We start from the raw sequence: 23,714 nt of genomic DNA on the forward strand, positions 1-23,714 counted from the left end.
CTCTGTCCATTTGGCCTCAGCTTTTACAACTGTTTGGCCAGCCACAACCTCAACAGGTACAAACGGGCCTTGGACTATGGATAGCCAGACACTCATGTTTGTAGCCTGAATGAAGTTTTTCATCCTATTCTTCCAGAAGGTATAGTTTGACCCGAAGAATAGGGGAGGCCTAGTAATGGACAGCCCCTCAGGCAGTATTTGAGTTGTTTGGTTTCCAGGGAGAAACCGAGTGCTGTTTTCGCCCATGGTAGGGATCAGATCAAGGTTGTTAGACCTTTTAAAGTGAGCTTTTAAGCTCTGATACCACTTGTTGGTCCCTTGTTTAGTTGCAAGTATAGTTCCAAAGGGGGGGGTTAGGAACTATTTAAACTTTTTCACAATTAAGGCAGACTTCTTTTTCTAAAGAAAAAGGTTTTAACAGCGGCGCTGAGTAAACAGCAAGATACTGGCTTAGTCAACAGGTGGCTAGATCAGTTTCTTAGCTTGAGTCAGGAGATAGCACTTAGAGTCTATTCCTGAGCTCTTACGTTTAATGCGCACAACTCAACTTGACCTCTTTACTTAGTCAGTTTTTTATTATTTAAGCAAGCAATACAAATAAGGAGTTAAAGGTTTAGAAATACTTTACTCAGCAGATTTATCCAGGTTCAGCTTCTTCTAAGCCTACGTCCTGTCCCCGGAACACTTCCGAGATTTCAAATTCTCTACTGAGCTCTTTAAAGGTAGAGCCTCAAACCTTTTACAATATCAGCAATTGAGTATGACAAGAGTACCTTCCTCTATACTTCTACTCAATCCTAATCTCTCCACTGAGTACTAATACCGAGTACTCGGCCTCTCCTTTTTATCTCTAGAAATGATAAGTGTTTTGTCCTAATACAAAGATGTGCTAAGACACTTTAGACGATTTTACAATCACTCTAGACTTTTACACAGATGAGAAAATTGTAGTGTAAGAAATTTGCTTTGCTTCTTTTTTCTTGCAGAACTTGTAGAGATTTGGTCAGCGTAATGGCTTGATCAAGTTCTGTGTGTTGTGAAGCTTGTGATGGCACTATTTATAGAGACGTCTGGGTCGTCGGTCATTTCGAATTTCGAAATAACCGTTGGAGGGAAACGGCTATGTGTCGTTGTCATCCTGACTTGCAGAGAGCTCTCGGCCAATCACAATCGTGTATCTTCTGTCCTCGGTCAGCTCAGCAGATGGTCTCTCCTTTTATGGTAAGGTCAACTGGACAGCATACCGTGTCGTCTGAACTTTTCCAAAAGAGGAAACACTTTGTCTGGAAGTTTTCCTTTGCTAGCTGCTTTCTTATACGCTTTGTCGAGACTACTCAGCAGCTTCATCTTGAAGTTGTTCCCGAAGGTCTTCTAGATCCTTCCGTTTGCTGAGTTGCGTTTTGAACGAAACGGCAACGTCTTGTCATACGCGGGCCGAGTGTACTGAGTTGTTTGACTTGGGCCTTGGCTTCCGTAATGGGCTTGGGCCTTTTGATTCTTATGCCTTATAACATTTTAACTCAACATTGAACAAACACATTAGTAGAAATAAATCAAAGCATTTAAACTTAGTGTGTTTAGAATATGTATTTTAATTATACTTAAACAATTTTGTCAAATCAAAATTATGTGGAAAGGTGTTTCAACCACTCAGCCATGGCGGCTACAAATTTAACCAGGGGCGGAGCACCCTTACTATGGGATTTTCGGCGGCTGGAGGGTCGGTTGACCCTCTCCGTCCCCTCTGGCTCCGCCCCTGTTGATAACGTAGAAGAAAAATTGCTCTTAACTGCTAACGTTAGGGGTAAAATTGCACCATTTTAGACGTTATTGAGTAAATGTTAGTTGTATTTTTCCACCTAATCTTAAAACATAATTTAGTGATTTTCCTTTTGTAAAATAATTTCTTTATACATATTTACTCTTAAATATTTATTTTTTTTTTTTGAATACTTTACTCTTAAATATTTATAATAACATACATGATAAGAGAAAAAAATAGGGCCTTAACATATACAGTAAAACCTCGATAAATGCATATCATTGGGACCGGAAAAAAATATTCATTAAGCGAGATTATTTATTTATCGATAAATGAATAAATTATTCATTTATCGACAAATCAATATTTATTATTTTATAGATAAATTTTTATTGTAAAATGCACACAGACGAAGAAATTATTCAGTCAATAATGAACAATGATCATGGAAATGATCCAGGTCCAGATGATAGTTGTGTTGTCGCAAATGTATCGTCAAAAGAGGTCTTTCAAGTAATGGTCATCTTAAACAACTACTTGCTATAACATGAGCAAAATATACCAGAAGTTGTGTTTGCGTTACAAAAAGTTAAGGATGGTGTTCATTTTGGTTTAGGTGGAAAGCAAAAACAATCAACTATAGATGCATTTTTCAGAAGAAATGACTCCTAGTTGATTAATTGAAAGGTTTATATATATATATATATATATATTGCATGTAGTTCAATAATTATTAATTTATATTTTCATTGGACCTTTAAGGATTTAAATATTTTTTATTACTTAATGCATTTAGCGAGGTTATTACTTTAGTCCATTGGCCTAAGTCGGGACCGAAAGAATTTATTATATAAATGAGGTTATTACTTTATCGAACATTCATTTATTGAGGTTTAACTGTATAAATCATTGATTTACTTTAAATTTATTATCATTATCTCCATAAATTACTTTATATTACCATATTTGAGTTATTTGATTTTACTCAAAAAGTTAATTTTGAATTTATTTTTATTATATTCATCAATATCCCTTTAATTTTTCTTATTTTATATTTATTACCACTTTTATTTTATTTAGCTTTTAACCAAAATTTTAATTTGATTTAATTTTATCTTTTAACACCATCCAAATTTTCACATATCTAATTTTTAGAATGTTACATTTATATCTAATTAATTATATATTCCAGTTTTTTTATTAGAATGTAGCTATTTTCCATGTTTCCTTCATATATTTGTTAATAAATAGAAGAAAATATTTACATATAGTCGGACCGTTTATTGTAACTAAGGGCCCGTTTGTTTTACCTACTGTTTGATGTTGCTGTTTGCTGTTTGCTGTTGCTGTTGCTGTTTGCTGTTTGCTGTTGGAAAAGACTGCTTTTTCAAAAAGTAGAGATTCTCTGCTTTTCCAAAAGGCTGCTTTTCAGGTGTAAAAAGCAAACAGGAGGTCACTAACCAAACACTTACTACTGCTTTTCAACTGTAAAAGACAAACAAGAGAAGCCTAACCAAACACTTAAAACTCTGCCTTTTAAAATGAAAAGGCAAACAAGAGGTGAAAAGTAGGTAAACAAACACCCCCTAACTCGGGTCATCTCAATCAATAGCTTTTGTTGGGCAATATTTATTCACGTTCACCTTTCTTAATTAACTGCAAATACAAGTCACTCTAGAAATCATTTGCATAAAATTTAGAAAAAAAAAAGTTTAAAATAAATCTTGTAATTTTTTCCAAAATTATCACAAGTCCTTTTAAGTCTTTTTTAAATCCAAAATTCCAATTTTTTAATATACTCTCTAAATCTAAATTTCTATTTTTTTTAAGATTATTAGGCCTTTGTTAAATACAATATTTCTTTATTTAAAAAAATACAATATTTCTATTTTTTTTTTTTGTCTGTTAAGCCATTTTTAAATTTAAGATCCGAATTTTTTCTATTAGACTGATTTAGCAAAAAAAAAATTTACAATTGGCCCTTCAACTGAACATTTCTGTATTCGCCACTCGCTGTCTTTACAAATAAACCAAAACCAAAAGATTTATTTATATATTATTATCTGTGGAAGTTTTTCTTTTGCAAAAACAAGTTGTTGAATCCAACAAATATTAATAACAGCCAAGTAGATAAATTGTGCAGAGGAAGAATATATATAATGATTCATAATGAACAGAAAAATTAACATCTTACAATCCTGCAACAAATTCAAATCTCCATAAAACGAAAAACGACACAAAATCACCATAAAAACGAAAACGACACCACAAAATTACAATAAAAATATTAATGAAGTTGTTGTCTATAGAACAGTCTCTTCTTCCTCACCATCACTCATTTTAATTGCAAGATATTTCGTTGGCTCCTTCTTCCACAACTTATACAGTATAATCATATCGCGACGATGGTTTTCAGCAACTCTACGGCGATGTGAACTCATAAAAGTAGGGCTATCAATGATTGCACATATAGATTTAGAAACGCATCTCAAACGAAGATGTGATTTAGTCGGCAAACGTTCAAAAATTTCAGCGATTAAATCTTCGGGAAGCTGTGTGATCTCCATCTCCAGGAAGTAGAGAGCCGCTGAGAACGTTTCTTTTTTACTTGAGATTTTGTCTACTGGTATTTAGAGAGAGAGAGATTATAAATAAAACATTAGAAATAAGAGACATGATTTATAAGGTAAGTCTTGTAAATTATTTTGGAAAGAATGGTATAATTATGGAAAGGTAAAAATTGATAGAATTTTTAGGATTTTTATTCCTAAAAAGGTTAGGATTTTAGGATATTTCCTAAATATGATTGTTTCCTCTTAAAGTGTATACATGATAAAAAAAAATTATAAAGATTAATTATTTTGGGTTAAAGTGTAAAAATACCTCTAATGTTTTGGATAACCTTGGTAATCAAGGAAAATTTTACCCCTAACGTTAATAATTTGATCAATTTTACCCATATTATAAAACACAAATATTTTTGTTTCTTGTTCTGCATCAATTGCATATCAATTCGTTCTAAAAAAGGATTTCATGTTTTTTTGATACGGAGCATCTTTCCCTATGATCGAGTCCGAACGAGGGAAGTCGGGGGAAGAATCAAGTACAAGAAACAAGCAAGCAAGAAGGCCAACTGTGCCACACAGTAAGTGGGAACGCTCCGCGTGGTTTAGTACACGCCCCGCGTACTTGAGGAAGTAAGCCAAAGAAAAGCCCAGGAGGTCATCCACGCGAGGCGTGGATCAAACACGCTCCGCGTATAGAGCAAGCACACCCCTCATAGGGGAAGAAATGATCCGGAGGGAGTCCCAACAACTCAGACACGCTCCGCGTGTCTAACGGTACGCCCCGCGTGAAGGAAAGTAATCCCGGAGAAGAGTTCAACAGCCAAAAAACGCCCCGTGTAAAATGGTTCCTGATCCAGAGAATGGCTCATCAGCCAAAGTACGCCCCGCGTACTTTTGGGTACGCCCCCGCGTACTTTAGGATACGCCCCGTGTACTTTCACTTTTCCAAGAACTTGCTTATTACTCCAGCTTCCTGGTTATTTACACTTTTGGTCCCTCAGCTCCTTTCCCCATCTACAAATCAACCCCCTCCACTTACCTTTACCACATTTACCCCTTCTCTTATCATTTTAATTAGTTATTTGATTTACCCTTTTATGTAATTTGTTTTAGGGTTTTTGAGATGATATAAATTCATCTCTTTCTCTTGTAATAAGTTAACTTTTTATCAATCAACTAAATTTCTTCTTCAAGAAGCTTGTTAAGGTTTTATCCTTCAACAATGGGGAATTCTTATTTCCTATGGATTTAGTCCATGAATTTGGGATCCACTCCTTCTAGTTTAGCTAGATAAGTGTTAGCCTTTGTGAGTTTACGGTTTAAAACTCTCAGATAGAATTAATCCGTATCATTTTTATAATTTAATAATAGAATTGGAGATTAATATTTATAAATTCGGTGAATTTTTTGAATTTTTTTGTCCAATCAATACAAAAGACAGTATTTTTTATTTTTTTTTCACATCTCAACATATGTTGTGATTTGGTACTGATAAAATGACGCACATGTGAAGTGTAGATGACAAGATTCATCACCGAGAAGACAGTTTGATGAATTATTTATCAAATTGACCTAATTTATCAACGTTAGGGGTAAAATTGCTCTTGGCTTCAAAAGTTAGAGGTAAAATTACATAATTTTAGACGTTAGGGATAAAATTGCTCCTGACCCAAAACATTAGAGGTATTTTTGCAACTTACTTAACACATTAGTAGGTTAATTGAAGTGTTAAGACAATAATTATCTAAGAATGGATTAATATGTTAAAAAGTAAATGATAAAAGATTTAATATCTCCATTTAAAAGATTACAGGTTTAGGGTTAGTATGTTAAAAAATAATTAACCTGAGATTTAATGTATTTATTTAAAAGAATAAAGACTTTATTAAAAAAAAATTAAATTTACCAGAAACTTAAATATGCATTTTTCTTTCTACCAAAAAAAATGCATTTTTCTAAATATAATAAGTAGCAATTAGGGATAGTGATAATATAATAATAAATTCAAATTTAGTATCTTGTGTAAAAGTCAAATAAGACAAATTTGGTAATACTGAGTAATTTATGGAGACAATGAAAATAAATATAATAATAAAGTAAATCAATGGTTTATAGGAATAAATAATTTATTAATTCTCAATTCGTAAATATTATATTAATTAGTTCTCTATTTATTTGAAACACAATATAAAGTTTTTAAGTTTCGATAAAATTAACTATAAATTTTATATAAAATAATAAGCTTATCCTTTTATTAATAATAATAATTAATTTTCATATATGTAACTCAATCTTATATAATTTAATTTTTTTTTTTTTAACATGAAAGAGACGCTTAAATAGATGATGGATTTGCATCCATGTAAATAATGTTCACAAGCCACTCTGGCACAATAGTTGAAACAAAATCGTTAGCATTGGAATAGGCAAGCCTAGCTACCAAATGAGCCGCACCGTTCGCTAAGCGAGAAATAAAAACTAATTTAAAAGAAGGGGTGGATCTTAGCAGGATTCGACAATCTTCTACAATCATACCAAATTCAGAAATGTCCTGCTTTTCAGAGTGAATAGCATCTACCACAGCCTTAGCATCAGATTCAAATATAACAGCAGAGTAACCCAAATTAGCAATCCATAACAAACTTGTGCGGATTGCAAGAGCTTCAATGACACGTGGCTCTTTAATGCTTGGGATAAGACTGCTACTACAAAAAAGGAATGCTCCCCTTTCGTCTTAATTTAATTTTTTTTGGAAAGCCTTATATAATTTAATTTATTATATTAATACAAGTATGAAAAATAATACAAGTAATAAAATTATATATTTTTTTTAATCAAAGATAACGAAAAATTAATGAGCCAAATCTTGGCAAAATTGTAACAATGAAGTAGAAACAAAACTCGGTAATAAATTAAAAAAGGAATGACAATTGGATAAACGAGAAGACTGTGCTAACACATGTGTCATCACATTCGCTTGCTGTCGTATCCATTTGACTGAGTAAGAGTCATTTGATTTGAGAATCGATCGTATTTGAATAATTCTATCCTCAAATTCAGAATCATCAACAAATGTAGAATTTATAACATCAATCACTTGTTTAGCATCAGATTCGAAGACCACATTCCTTATTCCACCAGCTTCTAGCCATTGCATAGCCTGTAATAGAGCTTCGGCCTCACATTCTCTTGTTGTCAGACAATAAAATTATATTATTATTTAGTGTATTTTTAATTAAAAATAGATAATCATTTTTGTAATATTTTAAATAAATATATTCTAAATTAGAAAGTAAATTCCTGATTACCATTCAAAATTAAAGGGTTTTATAGACCCATGTAAGGATTCGTGCAACTGTGAGTTTACTTGTTCACTGTTATTTTCCTTTGGGAATAAATATTTAAGAGCATCAAACTATAGGAAAACGAGGTGCTCCTTATAATTTTTATAATCTGATAAAGAATTACATGTGATGCTAGACAGGGGCGGATACAGGGAGGGGTCCGGACTCTGCCGGCCACTGAAACCACCATGACTAGGGGTAGTTTCGGCCCCTCTTGTCTCACCAAATTTGAGGTTGTGGTGGTTCCGACCCCTTGTCTCCAAGAAAATTGGATGGGGTGCTGGATTAGCACTCCAAAAATTAGCTCAGATCCTGTTATATTCTCTCTAAATCAAAAATTCTAAATTTTGTTTGGCCTATTAGCTGGTCTCATGTTATGCCATTCTTAAATTCAAATTTCTAATTTTTTTTACCTACTAAGTCCTCTCTAAATCCGCTTTTTTCTATCAAATCTAATTTTTTTACATATTAAGAATCTTAAACATAATTTAGCTTAATTTTGAGAAGTTTTACATTAGTACTTAAAAATTGGTTCTTGACCACTCAGATTATAACACGTATATATACGAATTTTTTTTAAACAAATCTGATTTAGCAAAAAAAAAAAAATTACACACGCGTGTAAAATCGGCCCCCCAATCCACTAATTCTGTATTTACCACTTATGCTAGATATTTAATAAGACTCATGTTGTTATTTTCATACCGAAATAGATTCTTTTGAGGAAATTGTGTCATTTATCAATGATCAATTGATGTTTGCAATAACTGCATGAAAAAAACATATCTGTTTGTTGATACAATTCCATTTATCTCAAATTTTTGGATAAATTGATACATATTATAAGACTACTTTAAACCGCTTTTATGGATTGTTTTAAGGATTGTTTTAAAATCTAGGCTTAATACATTATTTGGCCTGTGAATTTTTCCAAAAAATTTGATCGGCCCCTAAATTTTCAAAGTGTTTCGATAGTCTTTTGAACTTACATAAAATATTCAGCTAATCCCCTGAATTTACATAAAATTTAATAAATTGATCACTTAGTTGCAAAAAAAAGTAAGTTCAACACGAAAAATATATTGCACGCGTTTTAAAAAAAAGTAAAACAATCAAGATCGGGGTATTGCGGTTGTAATATTAGAAAATACAAGGTTTATAGATGAGCAAGTAATAACTTCATTTTTACTCTATTCTTGAATTATATAATAACATTTTAAGACACGTAGAACACGTCTTCCGCATTTAACTTATTTTTTTTTTGAAATTGAGTGATCAATTAATTACATTTTACGTAAGTTTAAGGGGCTAACTGGATATTTTATGAAAGTTCAAGGAGCTATCGAAACACTTTAAAAGTTCAGGGAGCCAATTAAGCTTTTTGGACAAATTCAAAAAGCAAATGATGTATTAAGCCTAAAATCTATTTGTAGATGATTTTAATTGGAACTTTATAAAATTGGAGAGTGATGGTTGAAAGGAAGTTACATTCATATTTAATTGAGTTTTGTATGTGGTGATTTACGAGTAACATGGCTATGTTTGGTAAAGAGTTTTTTGGTATAAAAGTAGAGATTTGAATCATTTTAAAGGTTTTGACTAGTCAAACATTAAATAGTTTTGTTTGGTGAAAAGTGGGTAAATTTCATCAATGGTGTACAACCTTTGCTCCATTTAACACTTTGGTGTACAACCTTCATTTTGTCTCACTAATATGTACAACCTTATAGGTGACCTCCCAATTTGGTATACAACAGGTAAAAATGACCGGTCAACGTCCGGTTAACGCGCCACATCATCATTTTTCATTTAAATTAATAGTTAAAGTGGGACCCACAAATTATAAAAAAAATAAATTTTATACTTTCTCTCTTTTACCCTTATCCCTCCATCATTTCATCTTTTTCCCTCTATTTCTTTCTCTCTCTCAAATTTCCATCTCTTTAACTCATCTCTCTAACCTCTCTCTCTCTAAATTTCTTTCTCTCTTTAAATTTGTTCTTAAAATCTACATGTTAACCATGGATAATCTGAGTAAGGAGATCTTAAAGGGGTTGTTCGTCAACTTATGTACTTTACCATTTTATGTCGTATTTGCATCTGTTTACTATCAGATGGGAAGATAATGATGCATTTAGTTAAAAGTGAGCAGAAGATGTTTTATTGCTGCCATTGAAGAGTGTTCATTTCAAGAAGTTCTGATTCCAGTAAAACTGCTCGCGACATTATTAATGCTGCCCTTCAATTAAAGAAACTTCTCTCTAATTAATGGAAGAGATTTGGGAATTCAAGATATTATTGAGTTCCAGAAAGTGGTGATGTTAAATTTATTGTCTTGAGAGGTGGGAATGTATCAATTTGAGTTGAAATTAACCTTATTCCAACAACTTTCTTGAACAACTCAAATTAACTAGCATCAGAACAAAAATTGGATAAATAATGCAAAATGAAAGAGAATCTCATTCACCTCTTAACCATAGGAACAAAATGGCAGTAGTAAGAACAATTTGATCATGCATGGATGATCAAAACTCAAAGAAGAAGCAGAAAAATAAATAAACGATGAACAAAATCCAGTAGTATCCAAACAAAACCTTTCTCTCCCTACTCCTCTCTCTCTCTCATCACTCCAATTTGTGGGATCTCGCCCATCTTCACCTTATTATAGTCAACAGAAGCATCAATATATTCGAAATCTCATATTCAGCTTCTCCTTCTTTTGCTACCTTAACAAATTCCATCTTTTTTTAAAATTTAATGAAACAAAAATTAGATGTCTCAGTAACTAAATTGATAAGAAGCTGACAGACAAATGAAAAAAAAACAAATTAATAATAATAATAAATAATAAAAGAGTGATCTGTTTGGTTCCCGAGAAAGTTCAAGATTATGTTTTATTTTCTCCAGAAGTAAAAGGTCTACTTAACACTTAAAATTTAAAACGCAGGTGTGCATTGTGCAGTTGAGTTAAGATCGGATCCTAGTTTCACGAGCTCTAACACAAGAAAACTCTAATTATCTCTACTCTATGTTCCTTAACTTTCTCAGGAACCAATCACTCAAATGTAAAAAAGGAAGAAAAGAGAAAAAGAAAAATACATAAATGAAAAAGAAATCAAATCCAAGTGTAGTCCTCGACATCATTGAGACTGGATTTAACTATTAGGTAAGGGAAATATTAAATGAAAGAAATAAAGTAGAGAGATGAGTTAGAGGGAAAAAGGGGGAAAAGGGGAAGGAGGTAGGAGAGGGTATAAAAGTAATTTTCATATTAGGTGGTCAAATTTTGACTTTTTGACCGGTCAAACTGTTGATGTGTCACGTTGACCGGTCATTTTTACCTGCTGTACATTAAAGTGGGAGGTCATCTATAAGTTCGTATATATTAGTGAGACAAATTGAAGGTTGTACACCAAAGTGTGAAATGAGCCAAACGTTGTACACCATTGATGAAATTTATCCGGTGAAAAGATGTTTAAGAAAGCTAATTGGATCCAAAAAGCTAATTTTGAAAAAGCTTATTTTAGGTTTCAATTAGCTTATTGCTTCATCTTTTTTAATGACATTTTTAGCCCTAATTATTACCTTTAAATACCAACTAAATGTTTTAGTGAATTGCTCAATACCGCTCCCAAATTACCTCTTACCGCCCTCATTTGGACTTTTTTACCTTTATCATAATTTTGATAAAAAACTAAAAATTCTTTCTCTAAAATCACAAAGTCGAACAATAATAATTGAAATTATGAAAATAATTGATATGCGACAATCTGAATTCCGAAAATGGATGATTATGAGTCAGAAACAATAAAATTTACATTTTTTTTTCTCAAAAAAAATCATGAACATAATGCATATTTTTTGTGACGATTAGCATGATTCGTCATAAAAAATTGGAGAATTTTGTATTTTCCGTCGCTAAAAAGTCTACGATTGTGCCTAACGCCAATTTTGGTCTAGGTGGGTATCAGATCCGTCTAGCCAATGGGCTGGGCAGATCCAGCACCCGTCCCACCACTAGGATGGGCGGATCCAGCATCCGCCCCGCCAATGTCTTAGGCGGATACATCACCCGCCTACGCAATGGGCTGGGCGGATGCTGGATCCGACACCCACCTAGACCAAAATTGGCGTATTTTTTCTTTTCAAAGGGCAAAAATGTCCAAATGGGGGCGGTAAGAGGTAATTTGGGGGGTGGTAAGTAGCAACACTTATGTTCTATCATGTCTTTATTTGTCATTCACCCAAACAACTATTAGAAATAAACTAAGATCCTGTTTGGTAAAAAGCTTTTTGGAGTAAAATGAGATGTTTGAGCCACTTTAGAGGTTTTGACTAGTCAAACATCTAATAGTGGTGTTTGGTGAATAAATGTTTAAAAGAGCTTATTGGGTCCAAAAAGCTAATTTTGAAAAGGCTCATTTTAGGAGCTTTTTCAATTAGCTTATTACTCCATCTCTTTTTATAAACACATTTATCCCTAATTAATATTCTTTATTCTGAAATAAATGTTTTACAATTTCCTTATTTCATTTCACACAAATAGCTATTAGCAATCAGTTAAGTTTTACCAAACAAGTTCACACAATCCGTTAGTCAAATCAACTAACCAAAAAGGTAATCAGCTAACAGCTAATGTAATTAGCTAATTACCAAACAGGACCTAAATTTTACCAGACAAGTTTACTCAATTAGCTAACAAAAAAGTTAATCAGCTAATAACTAATGTAATCAGCTAACAGCTATGTGCCAAATAGGATTGTGATGATTGTTAATAATTCACATATGTGATAAGCCTAAGTGATCATCAATTTAGAAGTCTGAAAATACAAATGGGGGAATATTGCAATTGTAGCTTATGGTTTCATAGTTTGGAGCTTGTTTAAGGATAGTTGCAGTTTCTCCAACAATAACACATAGATACTTGTAGTTTCTCCAGCAATAACATGCAAAAATTTGGTAGTGAGGTCCTTCCTTTCAGAGTGGTAAAAGTCTGAATGTAGTGGGTTGCTAAATACCACCCCTTTTTACTAGTTACTATTTTTATTTCGACTTTTTTGCCCTTCTCATAATTTAGATCAAAAACTGAAAATTCTCTCTCCAAAATCACAAATCCGAACAACAATAATTGAAATTATAAAAATAATTGATGGGTGACAACCCGGACCCTGGAAATGGATAATTACAAGTCGAAAACATTAAAATTTACGTTTTTCATCAAAGAAATCATGAAAATAATGCATATTTTTTATGACGATTTTGCATTTTTCGTCACAAAAAATTGGAGAATTTTGCATTTTTTGTCACAAAAAATTGAACGATCGTCACTAAAAAATTTACGCTTTTATCCGCCCCAGCTATTGGCCGAGCGGATCCGGCATCCACCTAGGCCAAATTTTAGCCGATTTTCTCTAATATCCAAATTTCCAGTTTTGACATTTTTTTATGGAAAGAGTAAAATTGTCCAAATAGAGACGGCGATAAATAATTTAGGGACGGTAAATAGCAATGCCCTTTAATATATCGCGGATAAGTCTCTGAATCCTCATATGATGCTTTACCGATATATATCAAGATTTATGCTGATATATATTGTAATTAAAATAATTTATTTATATCATTGTTGTTTTCTTTTCTTGTATTTTTTTTTTAATTTTACACTACATGTATAATTTACCAAAATTAGTTAAAAATCTTGATCCATTCCTGACTCTGATTAACTAAACAAAATAAATAGGTAAGGTGGAATTGGGCTTGGAATATGTGAGATTGGGTTAGGCTTATTTAAAGGGCTTTTTACATCAATATATACCAAATTTTACATGAATATGTGAGATTGGGTTAGGCTTATTTTACATGAATATCCTAATTAACTACAAAATTATAATTAAATTATATCATCAAACTTAATTCTTAATATGTCATTTTTTCTATATATACCAAATAAAATATGCTTTTACATCTAATTTAAAAAGTTTAAATCTCAATTTATAAATCTCAAACTCTTGACAATATATTTTAAACTCTGAATTTATAAACTTTAATTTTTAAAAATAATTTAATAATTTTATTAGTTTGACATAATTCAAAATTATGACTTGATATAGTTGTAAATAGTTTTTCAAAAGTGAATTTCTATGTAAATTTCTCTTATTTCAATCACATGAATTAAAGGTAAGTGACATTTATGGCCACTGAACTTTGCTCTTTTTAGCGACATGGTCATTGAACTTCAAAACGTAACATAAAAACCATTCAACTTTACATTTTTTAACATTTGTGACCACTAACTTTAACTAACTCATCAGAATGACCGTTAACGATTTCAAAATGAAAATAATCAAGAATTAAAGTTGTTTAGAATGACATTTATCCTGAACCCACTTTTTTTAATTTTCTAAAATCATCATTTTTTGAGATTTCTCTCTTTAACAATTCACCCTCTCCTAACCAATCAACATGTAAATGATCTCAAGATGAAAATTTTGAAAAATTAAAGTTTCTTAGAATATCATTAACTCTTGGAATTTTTTTATCTAGAGGTCGGCAACAATCGACTGTGTAAGGCGTATTTATCAAACACCAACACTCTTGCTGCAATCAGGAAGGTCATTCATCCGGTCTAGCCATTTGCAACATGGGTCCCTTTCCTGAGCCATGATATCAGAGGATGTACCTTGTAGTCGTGGATCACTTCTCTAAGTGGGTTGATGCCAAAGTATTTTCTACAATCACATCCAACTGAATCATCGAATTCGTAGATTGTTCCATACTCAGCAATTACTGAATTTCCCACACTGTAATAACAGACAATTACAAGCAGTTCAACTGTCATGCATTTAAAACCTACTGGGAGAAATTGCATATCAAGCTTTGGTTCTCCTCAAGTCTCTCATTCTCAAACCAATGAGATCACTTAGGTAATGAATTGAACCATTGTACATGAGTTAAAAACAAGATTGGAAGAGTGAAAAACCACTTGGATAGAGGTAGGGGCATCCTCTGAAGCAGATAATGAGGAACACCTATAAAAAAACTAGGCCTTCCGAAGGAAAAACAAAACCAAATAACCATAAGAATGGTTGCCTACAGTTAACGCATAAAAGCAGTCGATGATAAAAGGGTAAAACACAGAGAATTCTTGGTTAGGGATCTAGTACTCCGAAATATTAAAGTAGCTTAAGCCCAAGCAGGAAAAGACAAAATGGAAGGTTAGTTTGATGTAGTCGAGTGTGTAGGTACCTACACTTACTACTCGAAGGTTTTAACGGGCAAACTAGTCCCTCGAACTTAGAACATAACTTCTTTTAGGAAATTTTGCTAGTAGATGATGAAATCTCGTTCTTCGTATGATAAGATTTGTACAAGACCCTTTAATCTATTATATATTTGTAAAAGCCTATCCTTTGGTAGCACCTAAATATTAATGAAAGCTTCTTTAGATTAAAAAATAAAGATCAATCTTGTATATACTACAAGAGTTTAGATCATAGTCTAAAATTAAAATTCGTAAATTATATCTCCCTTTCAATTACTTTAAAAGCTAAAGCATATTTTCCACGTTTGATAAGCTGGAAGATAATAAGCTTATTATTCCGCTTTAGATCACAATCTAGGTTTTGGAGTTTACTTCCGGCTTTTAATCGGAAGATAAATCCATTCTTTATTTTATTTTTTATTTTTTTATTAAATAACTTTTTTGATTGATCTACATATTGATGTAGACATTCGATCTGGCGGATCTCACTCTACTCTGAAGTTTAGCAGATCATCTTCAGATGTGGGCAAGGCGAACAATAAGTGCACCTGATGGCGTATGCTGGATGAATAAATTGAGGCGGATCCTAGAGATTAATTCATTTCCAAGGAGTGGGGTTTTCCTTCCTTGTGAAGGAAGGATGGCTGCAAGCTTTCTTTCCTTCACAAGGAAGGGAATATACATTCTATCTATTTTATAAGATTCCATTCCTTCACAAGGAAGAAAGGATATTCAAGCTGCCTAAATTACATGTTTTCTTTCCTTTACAAGGAATTATATACATTTTGCCTATTTTAACCTTTATTTATTTTCTTTAGTTGTAACCCTAATAAGGATAATTATGTCTTTTAGTTTTCTTTAGGAGAAGTATTTAAACCTCATTTTTGTAAGGATAAATCAACTTTTGATCAATCAACTCTTTTTCTTTGAGAATTCAATACCTTTATCTAGGCACAGACGACAGGCGTTATATTAGTTAATAGTTTTCTATTCTTTAAAACTATTTAGAGTGGCCACCAATTGGTTAGACACTAAAATTGGGTAAATTTTAACGAACAAGGAGGTATGCGAAATAGAGATTTTTTATTCGTTTATCAATTATATGTAGGGAATAAAAACTTGATTAATCATCCTACCCCGCTCAAATATTGGTACTAAAAGATGTGATTTTCGTGCTAAGCTTATTTGCTTCAGCTTTAAATTTTCGATATAAGACATGTGCTCCTGCGCTTTTAGGATTTTGGGTTTAGGTTTATTTTAATTTGAAATTACGTGTATAACATACATGTAATTATATTTATCGAATTAAAATCAAACTTTATTTTACACATATCACATATACAATAAAATACAAATTTTAATAAAAAAAACATTTCTATGTATATTATTAAATTCAAATGATATTTTCATATCAACTTGAAATAATTTGGTTTTATTGACTTGAAATTTCATCTCAAATTGATTATTTTTTCTATTTTTGAATCACGTCACGTATATGTTATTTTTGAAGTCAAGGTATTTTTCTTCACTTTGATGATTTATTAGTTCCGGGTTGGTTCGTGTTTACTTAATTGCTATTGTGCCCCAAAACACCAGTCCTTAAAAATTAAATAAAAATTAGGAGAAAAATTGACATAAGGAATCCCCCAAGAGTAAAAACTTCACTGTAAATCTTATTCTCTTTCTTCTTTCCTCATCAGATTTATTCATGTTCGGTTTTGAATTAGAGACGTTAAAGATGATGAATCAACGTGATATTTTGATATTATAACCACAAAGAAGAGTTTTCTGATTTTTCTTTTTGCGTATGGTAAAAAACTCTTGAATCATAGGATTACTATTTCTCTTTTTTTCGTTAGCGAAGGAAAACAAGAGGCAAGATGCTAACAAATAACAAAAACAAAAAGTGGCTTCGGGTTCGCTTTGACCGTTAAGAGTAGGTAAGCCGTTCCCTGTGTCTTTCTTTCTATTGCATTCTATCTCATCATATCACATTCTGTTCTGTGATATTTGAGAGTCCCTACCCCTATCTTTCCCCATCCCGTCACGAGCAATCGAATGAGTTTTGGGAAATGTGAAAGAAAAGAAGATGGATGCCCGGTGTCTCATTCAAATAAAATATGCGATAGCAAATATGCTTTAAAGATTGCAAATATGCAAGCATATATACGTAATTATATTAAAAAAAATCTAATTTTTATTTTAGGTATATCATATATACGCTAAATAGAATATGAATTTTAATAAAAGATATTTTTAACATTTTGTGAATAATAAATAAATTTGGTAATATAGTGTTTGTTCTGTCTTTACTTTCTTTTCCCTACTAAAAAAATAAATAAATTTGGTAATATATATATATATATATATATATATATATATATATGGTAAATCAAATTGACAACATTCTTAAACTATACAAAAAAAAAAAATTACCCTAAATAAAAGTCAAGACTAATTAGGAAGCAAAATTTAATTGCATTTTTTTTACAAATTATTTGATTATAGAAAGGAATTAGTAAATATTACCAAAAGAGGAGAAATTTACAAATTATTTAAGTTTACCCACAAATTACATTTAGGATTTAATTTAAAATAAGATGAAAACTAATGCAAAATCATTTAAAATAAGAGAAACCTAGGGGGTAAACTGTAATTCGTAGGGACTCAATTGAAACAACGTTAATAATTAGGGTCGAATTGAAATAAATGAAATAACAGAGGTTAATTCGGAATATAAGAAAATGAGGTATAAATTGGGTCAATTACACAGAAATTCATCTTTCAAAAATTATTTACAACTACGTCAAATCACATTTTTAAATTATGTCAAACTAATAAAATTATTATTTTTAATCTATTTTAAAAACTAGAATTTATAAATTAGGGATCTAGAATTCTAGGATTTAGGATTTATGAATTGAAATTTAGAATTTTTAAATTGGGATGTAAAATTATAATATATAAAAAATAATAACATAATAAATATTAAGTTTGATGATATGAATTAATTGTAATTTTGTATTTAATTATGATACGCATGTATTTGACCCGTATAAATTTGTGTTCCAGCCTCCTCCATCTTCTCTATCTCCATCTTCTTTCTCTGTCTTCTTACAAATTCGAAGCTTACTCTCCCATGGCTCCCCTCTTCACGGCAACGATTTTTTTACCGCAATCTATTTCGCCTTCCTACCGCGATCGGCGATCGGCGATCGTCCTTAGAGATCACGCGTTTGCCTTCTCTCAACAGTTTTGGTTTGCTTCTTTCTTTCTCTCTTTACCGATTCCGGTTGTTATTGACTCTGTTATGCAATCGCCTCTGTGTTTATGAAATAATTGTGTAAATTAGGAGAATTCTTTTCTTCTTTTAGTTATCGCTAGAAGTTCCGGCTTGAGTTGACATCTCCGAATCTTGAGCTTGAGTTGACCTTTTACTCTTTTCTCTGTCTCAAGTATGAAGTACGGTTTCGAAGTTCAAGAACATATCCATCTTAGAAAAACTTTTCCTGTGAATGGAAGCCACAGAGTCCTGATATGGTGTTTTGATTTTTATGTACTGAGATTCAATTATTGCTAAGTCTCAAGGTATATAAAAAAAAGGCGGCCCGGTCGCATTACGCGTCCCCGCGAGGGTCCGGGGAGGGGTCCCACCACAAGGGTGTATTGGGGGCAAGCCTTCCCTTGTCAATTTAATTGGCAAGAGGCCGCTCCTAAGTCTCAAGGTATATAGTGCTGAGAAATCTTTAAGACTTGTTGTTGAAATGTTTCCTCAAATGTCAAAACTATGCTATATGTTATATTTAACTAGTAATATAGTTATTGTTTGTGGTGAATGATTGGGGAGATTGGCGAGATAGAGTGTGTTTTGCTTTCTCATATTGATACTTAGTTGTAAGTGTATTTACTGTTAGTGCTAATGAGTTGGTCAAAATTCTAATGAGTTTTTTTTTTTTTTAGCTCTCTAGCCTTTTCTTCCAATCGACAAATATCTGCTAAATCAGTACTGCAAATTGTCTTCTGATCTTCACGGTTATTGATAGTCATGGCCACTGCTGGAAACAAGAACATCAATGCCAAATTGGTGAGTACCCATATGTGCTATAGGAATACCCATATGTGCTATAGGAACTAAATGTGGCTGATACTTCTCTTAATTTCTGGCTTTTGATTGAGTACCCAGATCTTTTTCCTATCGTAGCAATAATTCAACTGTTACACTTTCTAGGACTTGATATTGCCATATCATATTCTTGGGGATTTAATGTTGAAGGCCGACAAGTTTTTCCTTTACAATATTTCATTTTGATAATAATGTTGCCAATATGGTGGTCAACAATTCAAGGAGACTTGCAAGAAAGTGCTCAAGCACAAAAGATGTGTCATTGAAGTCCTATATAGCTTCATTAATATTTTGATATTAGTAGTGAGAAAAGGTTGTTGTCGTGTGACCAAGAGGTCACGGGTTCGAGTCTTAGGAGCGGCCTCTTGCCAAATAAATTGGCAAGTGAAGGCTTGCCCCCAATACACCCTTGTGGTGGGACCCCTCCTCCCCGGACCCTCGCTCAGCAGGGACGCGTAGTGCACCGGGCCGCCCAGTAGTGAGAAAAGGTTTCTACACTCCACGTTTTTGTTTTGGGGAGGGAGAGACAACTCGAACTTAATTCCTTGCTTGAGTTGAAAGATACTCTACAGCTGGGCTGAACCTGTGGGTGCTCTAAGCTCTGTATTATTTTTTAATGTGCAAACTTTATTTTCTTGATATTTGTCCTTTGAAACTCTGATTTGAAGTTAACTAGTACTCACTGCCTGTCCATGTTAAAGTCAGTGATGCTTTTCTCCTCTTTCATTCAAGTTTGAAAGAATTCGAATGGCTTTTATTGATGCTCCTTTTTCTGGTTATAAATTGGGAACTACAGTAATGGGGCTTTAAGAATACTCTAGTTAATGGCTACTTGTAGTTAATGGCTACTTAATGACTGTCTTTGGAGACCATGAATCCCTGAATCTCATCTCAAGTAGTCTTGCTTTTGTATGCTGTAGAGAGTCCTTTGATTTATACTAGTATCACTATTTTATTTAAATCATAAAATGCAGTTCCTTAGGAAATTTAAATGGTTATTTGATTTATGTATTTAATGTCCTAAATTTGATCTTTATTATGCTATATAGGAACCTGGTTTTTCATATTTGTCGATTAACCCGAGGTTCTTCCATTTCGGCCGATAAGCTCACCGGTGTCCGACGGTCAAAGTTTGAGGGAAGCTCGCCCTCTGGACTGATATTTCGAACTGCTGCCCCTCATCTTCTATCCGTCGTTTAAATCTGTTGGGTATACATCCCAAGTCCCACATTGGAAAGATTTAAGGGAGTTGCATAGTTTATAAAGAAGTTCACCAACTACATTAGTATGAGGCCGTGACATAGGTAACGCTTCTGCCTTCGTTCCCGTTTGGCTCGTCCTCCAATCCTTATTCTTTTTTCTTTTGGTTATTACACTTGTTTCTTCTTAATTCATTTTCTGTTTTTTCTTTCTCTAATTTTCGGGTGATTTTCTGCCTTTTTCTTTTCAAATAAAAAGTTCATTTTTTATTGGGTTCCTTTTTAAATCTATGATGAAGATGAACCATTAAAAACTTGTAAAACCAAAGATTTGGATTCAAGCTTTAATTGTTTTTTTTTTCTGAAATAGATTAGGGCCTTTATTTTAAAACCTCTTTTATCAAATGATTTTTTATTTTTTTTTTGTTTATTTTAAATGGTCATTGATTCTCAAACCTGAAAACTCAAAAGAGTTTCTAGAAAATAAATTGAGTTTTAATGATATGAACTGTTAATGAGCACTGAACAAAAAAAATATTAATTTTTTAGAAACTCTCTAGATATATACCTCCAATCCTTAAGTAATTTTAAAAACATAACATGATCTCTATACTATTTTGGAGACTGGTAAAGCATTTGGTTCGTTTCGAGAACCTAGAAACTCTCTAGATACTTTAATCTAACACTCAAATATGGACAAAAGAAATATGGACTTGAGGTCAGCAGATTGTTGAGATTCAAACTGTTTCACCAACAACTTTCTCTAAAATTTTAATTATTCACCAATTATGACTTTCTTGAATCACACATTTCCATCTCTAAATCTTTTTTTAATTTCATCCTCCCCATTTCTAAATCTTTGTAGAATTTCCCTTCTCCATTTCGAGTATCCGTCTCAATTTATCATTTTTGACTCTCTCATAAACCTCTCCAAATCTATCCACAGCTCTTTCTAATGTCCTTATTCCAACATCTGATTCGTCGAGGTCATGCCAACATCTGCCTCAACGAATTAGATGTTGGAATACGGACATTAGCTAGAGCTGTGGAGAGATTTGTGGAGGTTTATGAGAGTCAAAAAGGATAAATTGTGGCAGATGTTGGAATTGGAGAAGGAGAACATGAAATTCTCCAAAGGTTTAGAGATGGAGAGGATGTAATTCAAGAAAGATTTAGAGATGGAAAGGATGCGGATTCAAAAAAGTCATAATTGGTGATGATTAACTGAATAATTGAAATTTTGGAGGAAGTTGTTGGTGAAACAGTTTGAATCTTAACAATCTGCTGACCTCAAAGTCCATATTTCTTGGGAGGAAACAGACAAAAGAATAGTTACATATTTGGAAAGGTGAATCTAACTGTCGAAGCATTCCAGAAGCTCTATTCTCCCCTTGTGGAGTGCTTCAACAACCTACCAGGTAATGCCCCACTTATAATATTCTTTATTATTTTTTTGTTCATTTTCTCATTTTTTGTCATCCTCTTTATCACTCCATTTATCCAGTTGCCATAACTTTGTTAAAAGAAACATTTATGAGCCATGAAGCTGCCTTTAATGCTTTTAAATGAGCCTTAATATGCAAGGGAATCCAACAGATTTGGAAAATGTCCTATTTTCCATATCTGGAAAGAGTCCCTAACTTTGGGGGTAACATGTTCTTTCTTTTTCCTTTGAGTGTATATCCTCTTAGTTTTGTTAAGTTGTATTTAATAAACGGGTAAGAGTTTGAGATTGACACTATCCACGAGTACCTTACTCTGGTTATCTTTATCCGTATGGATGAAAGATGGTCAACTTAAACTAAGCTTTTGGAGTTATCTCATGACTAGTTTTTTTTCTATGTGCAAATGAGCGACTTTCCATGTGTTTTCACATCTAACATAACTTGCTTGAATTACTGATGTGATAATTAGACATTGCTTTTTGTGTAATCCCGTCATAGAAAAAAAAAGCTTATGAACATGATAATAGTTTAAAGCTACATTTATATTTTAATAATGGCAACCTATTATTTCAGCTATCTGAGTTGTTCTATTTCAGCCATAAAATGATTTGAGCGATGGATCCATAAAGGTGGAAAGACATATTGCAACATGTGTTATTTGCTCTTTCTGAAAAATGCAGGTTCGGATTCTAGGTGCGTCCTTCGATCTTGCTATTTATTATACCTATTTTGAATGTTTTAGTGGAGGTGAGTCTGATTACACAATACTAAATCGACATGTGAGTGTTTGGGTTTAGCTTAGTAGTTAATGTCATTTTTAGGTTGACGTAGTAATTTTTGGATTGGGTTTAAGTTGACATGTTAATCTGAAATGACACGAATATTTAGAATTATTAGTATATTCTCTCATGTTTTTACACGTCACCTTTATTAATAAAGGTAATAAAATTACATTCATTTCTTACAAACACGACTCGAACCTCTTATATGCTACATAACCCCCAACATGATATTAGCAGGCTTTTAGATGATTATTAACTTATTAATCTAGAAATAACGTACAATTATTATTTTTCAACAATGTTACATCCTCTATGGTTAGGCAACACTTCTATTTAATTTTCCTTAAAGAGTATGAAAAGTGTCGATCCGAACACGAATGGTAAGGTGTTGTGACAAATATGAAAAAGTGTTGTTAAAGACATCTTTACCAACATGTAAAAATCCAACATTTTTTAGGAGCAATGCGTAAACATCTATAGCAACGCTATTAGGCCTTTAGCCAACACTTACTGGGTGCTGCAAAAAAACATTTATAATGTAGTGATATGCTGAATGAAATCCATGAGGGGTATTGTGGAGGCCACAAAGTGATATGCTGAATGAAATATAAGCCTTTTGTTGGCCCAAAACGGAGGATGTCGCTAAAGTTGTTAATAAATGCAAATAGTGTAAGGTGTATTTACCTAACGTCAACACTCCTGGAGCAATCAGGAATTCGGTCGGGCCATTTGCAACATGGGTCTCGAGGAGACATGATAGAAGAGGATGTACCGTGTAGTCTTGGATCACTTCTCTAACTGGGTCGATGCTAAAGTATTTTCTACGATCACATAACATCCAGCTAAATCATCGACTTCGTAGATTGTTCCATACTCAGCATTTATTGAATTTTCTGTTCCATACTCAGCATTTATTGAATTTTCCACATTGTAATAACAGACAATTGCAAGAACCTACTGGGAGAAATTGTGTTCCCTATATGGTGTGATGGTCTGTGTCCCCATATGAGTGTTATTAAACGTTTTTCATGAAATAAAAAAAACAAAAGAGTTTGTCTAGCATCATGTAGATCTCTTTGAAAGATTATGAAGTCATTCTTGGAAAAAAAAACTTAGTATGATTTTGAGTGGAATGTGTTTTCTCGTCGTTCTTTTTTTTTTTTCCTCATTTTTTGTTTTTCCGTTTTTTTTTCATCTTTTTCTCGTTTTACCATTTTCGTGTTTTTCATTTTTA

At 32.6% G+C, this 23,714-nt stretch overlaps 1 long non-coding RNA gene across 4 annotated transcripts; it reads left to right on the forward strand.

Moving 5' to 3' along the window:
* Nucleotides 1–17,981: 17,981 nt before the first annotated feature.
* Nucleotides 17,982–23,539, forward strand: LOC136220195 (uncharacterized). Of its 4 annotated transcripts, XR_010684419.1 has the most exons (5): nucleotides 17,993–18,189; nucleotides 18,892–19,015; nucleotides 20,104–21,671; nucleotides 22,295–22,391; nucleotides 23,023–23,539. It is a non-coding gene; the product is annotated as an uncharacterized lncRNA (long non-coding RNA). The 4 variants fall into 4 exon arrangements; XR_010684420.1 differs by adding an exon at nucleotides 18,306–18,656 and having other exon boundaries at nucleotides 17,982–18,189; nucleotides 20,104–23,539; XR_010684418.1 differs by having other exon boundaries at nucleotides 17,992–18,189; nucleotides 20,104–22,391.
* Nucleotides 23,540–23,714: the final 175 nt, after the last annotated feature.

This window comes from Euphorbia lathyris, chromosome 2, assembly GCF_963576675.1.
Source record: "Euphorbia lathyris chromosome 2, ddEupLath1.1, whole genome shotgun sequence".
Lineage (NCBI taxonomy): Eukaryota > Viridiplantae > Streptophyta > Magnoliopsida > Malpighiales > Euphorbiaceae > Euphorbia > Euphorbia lathyris.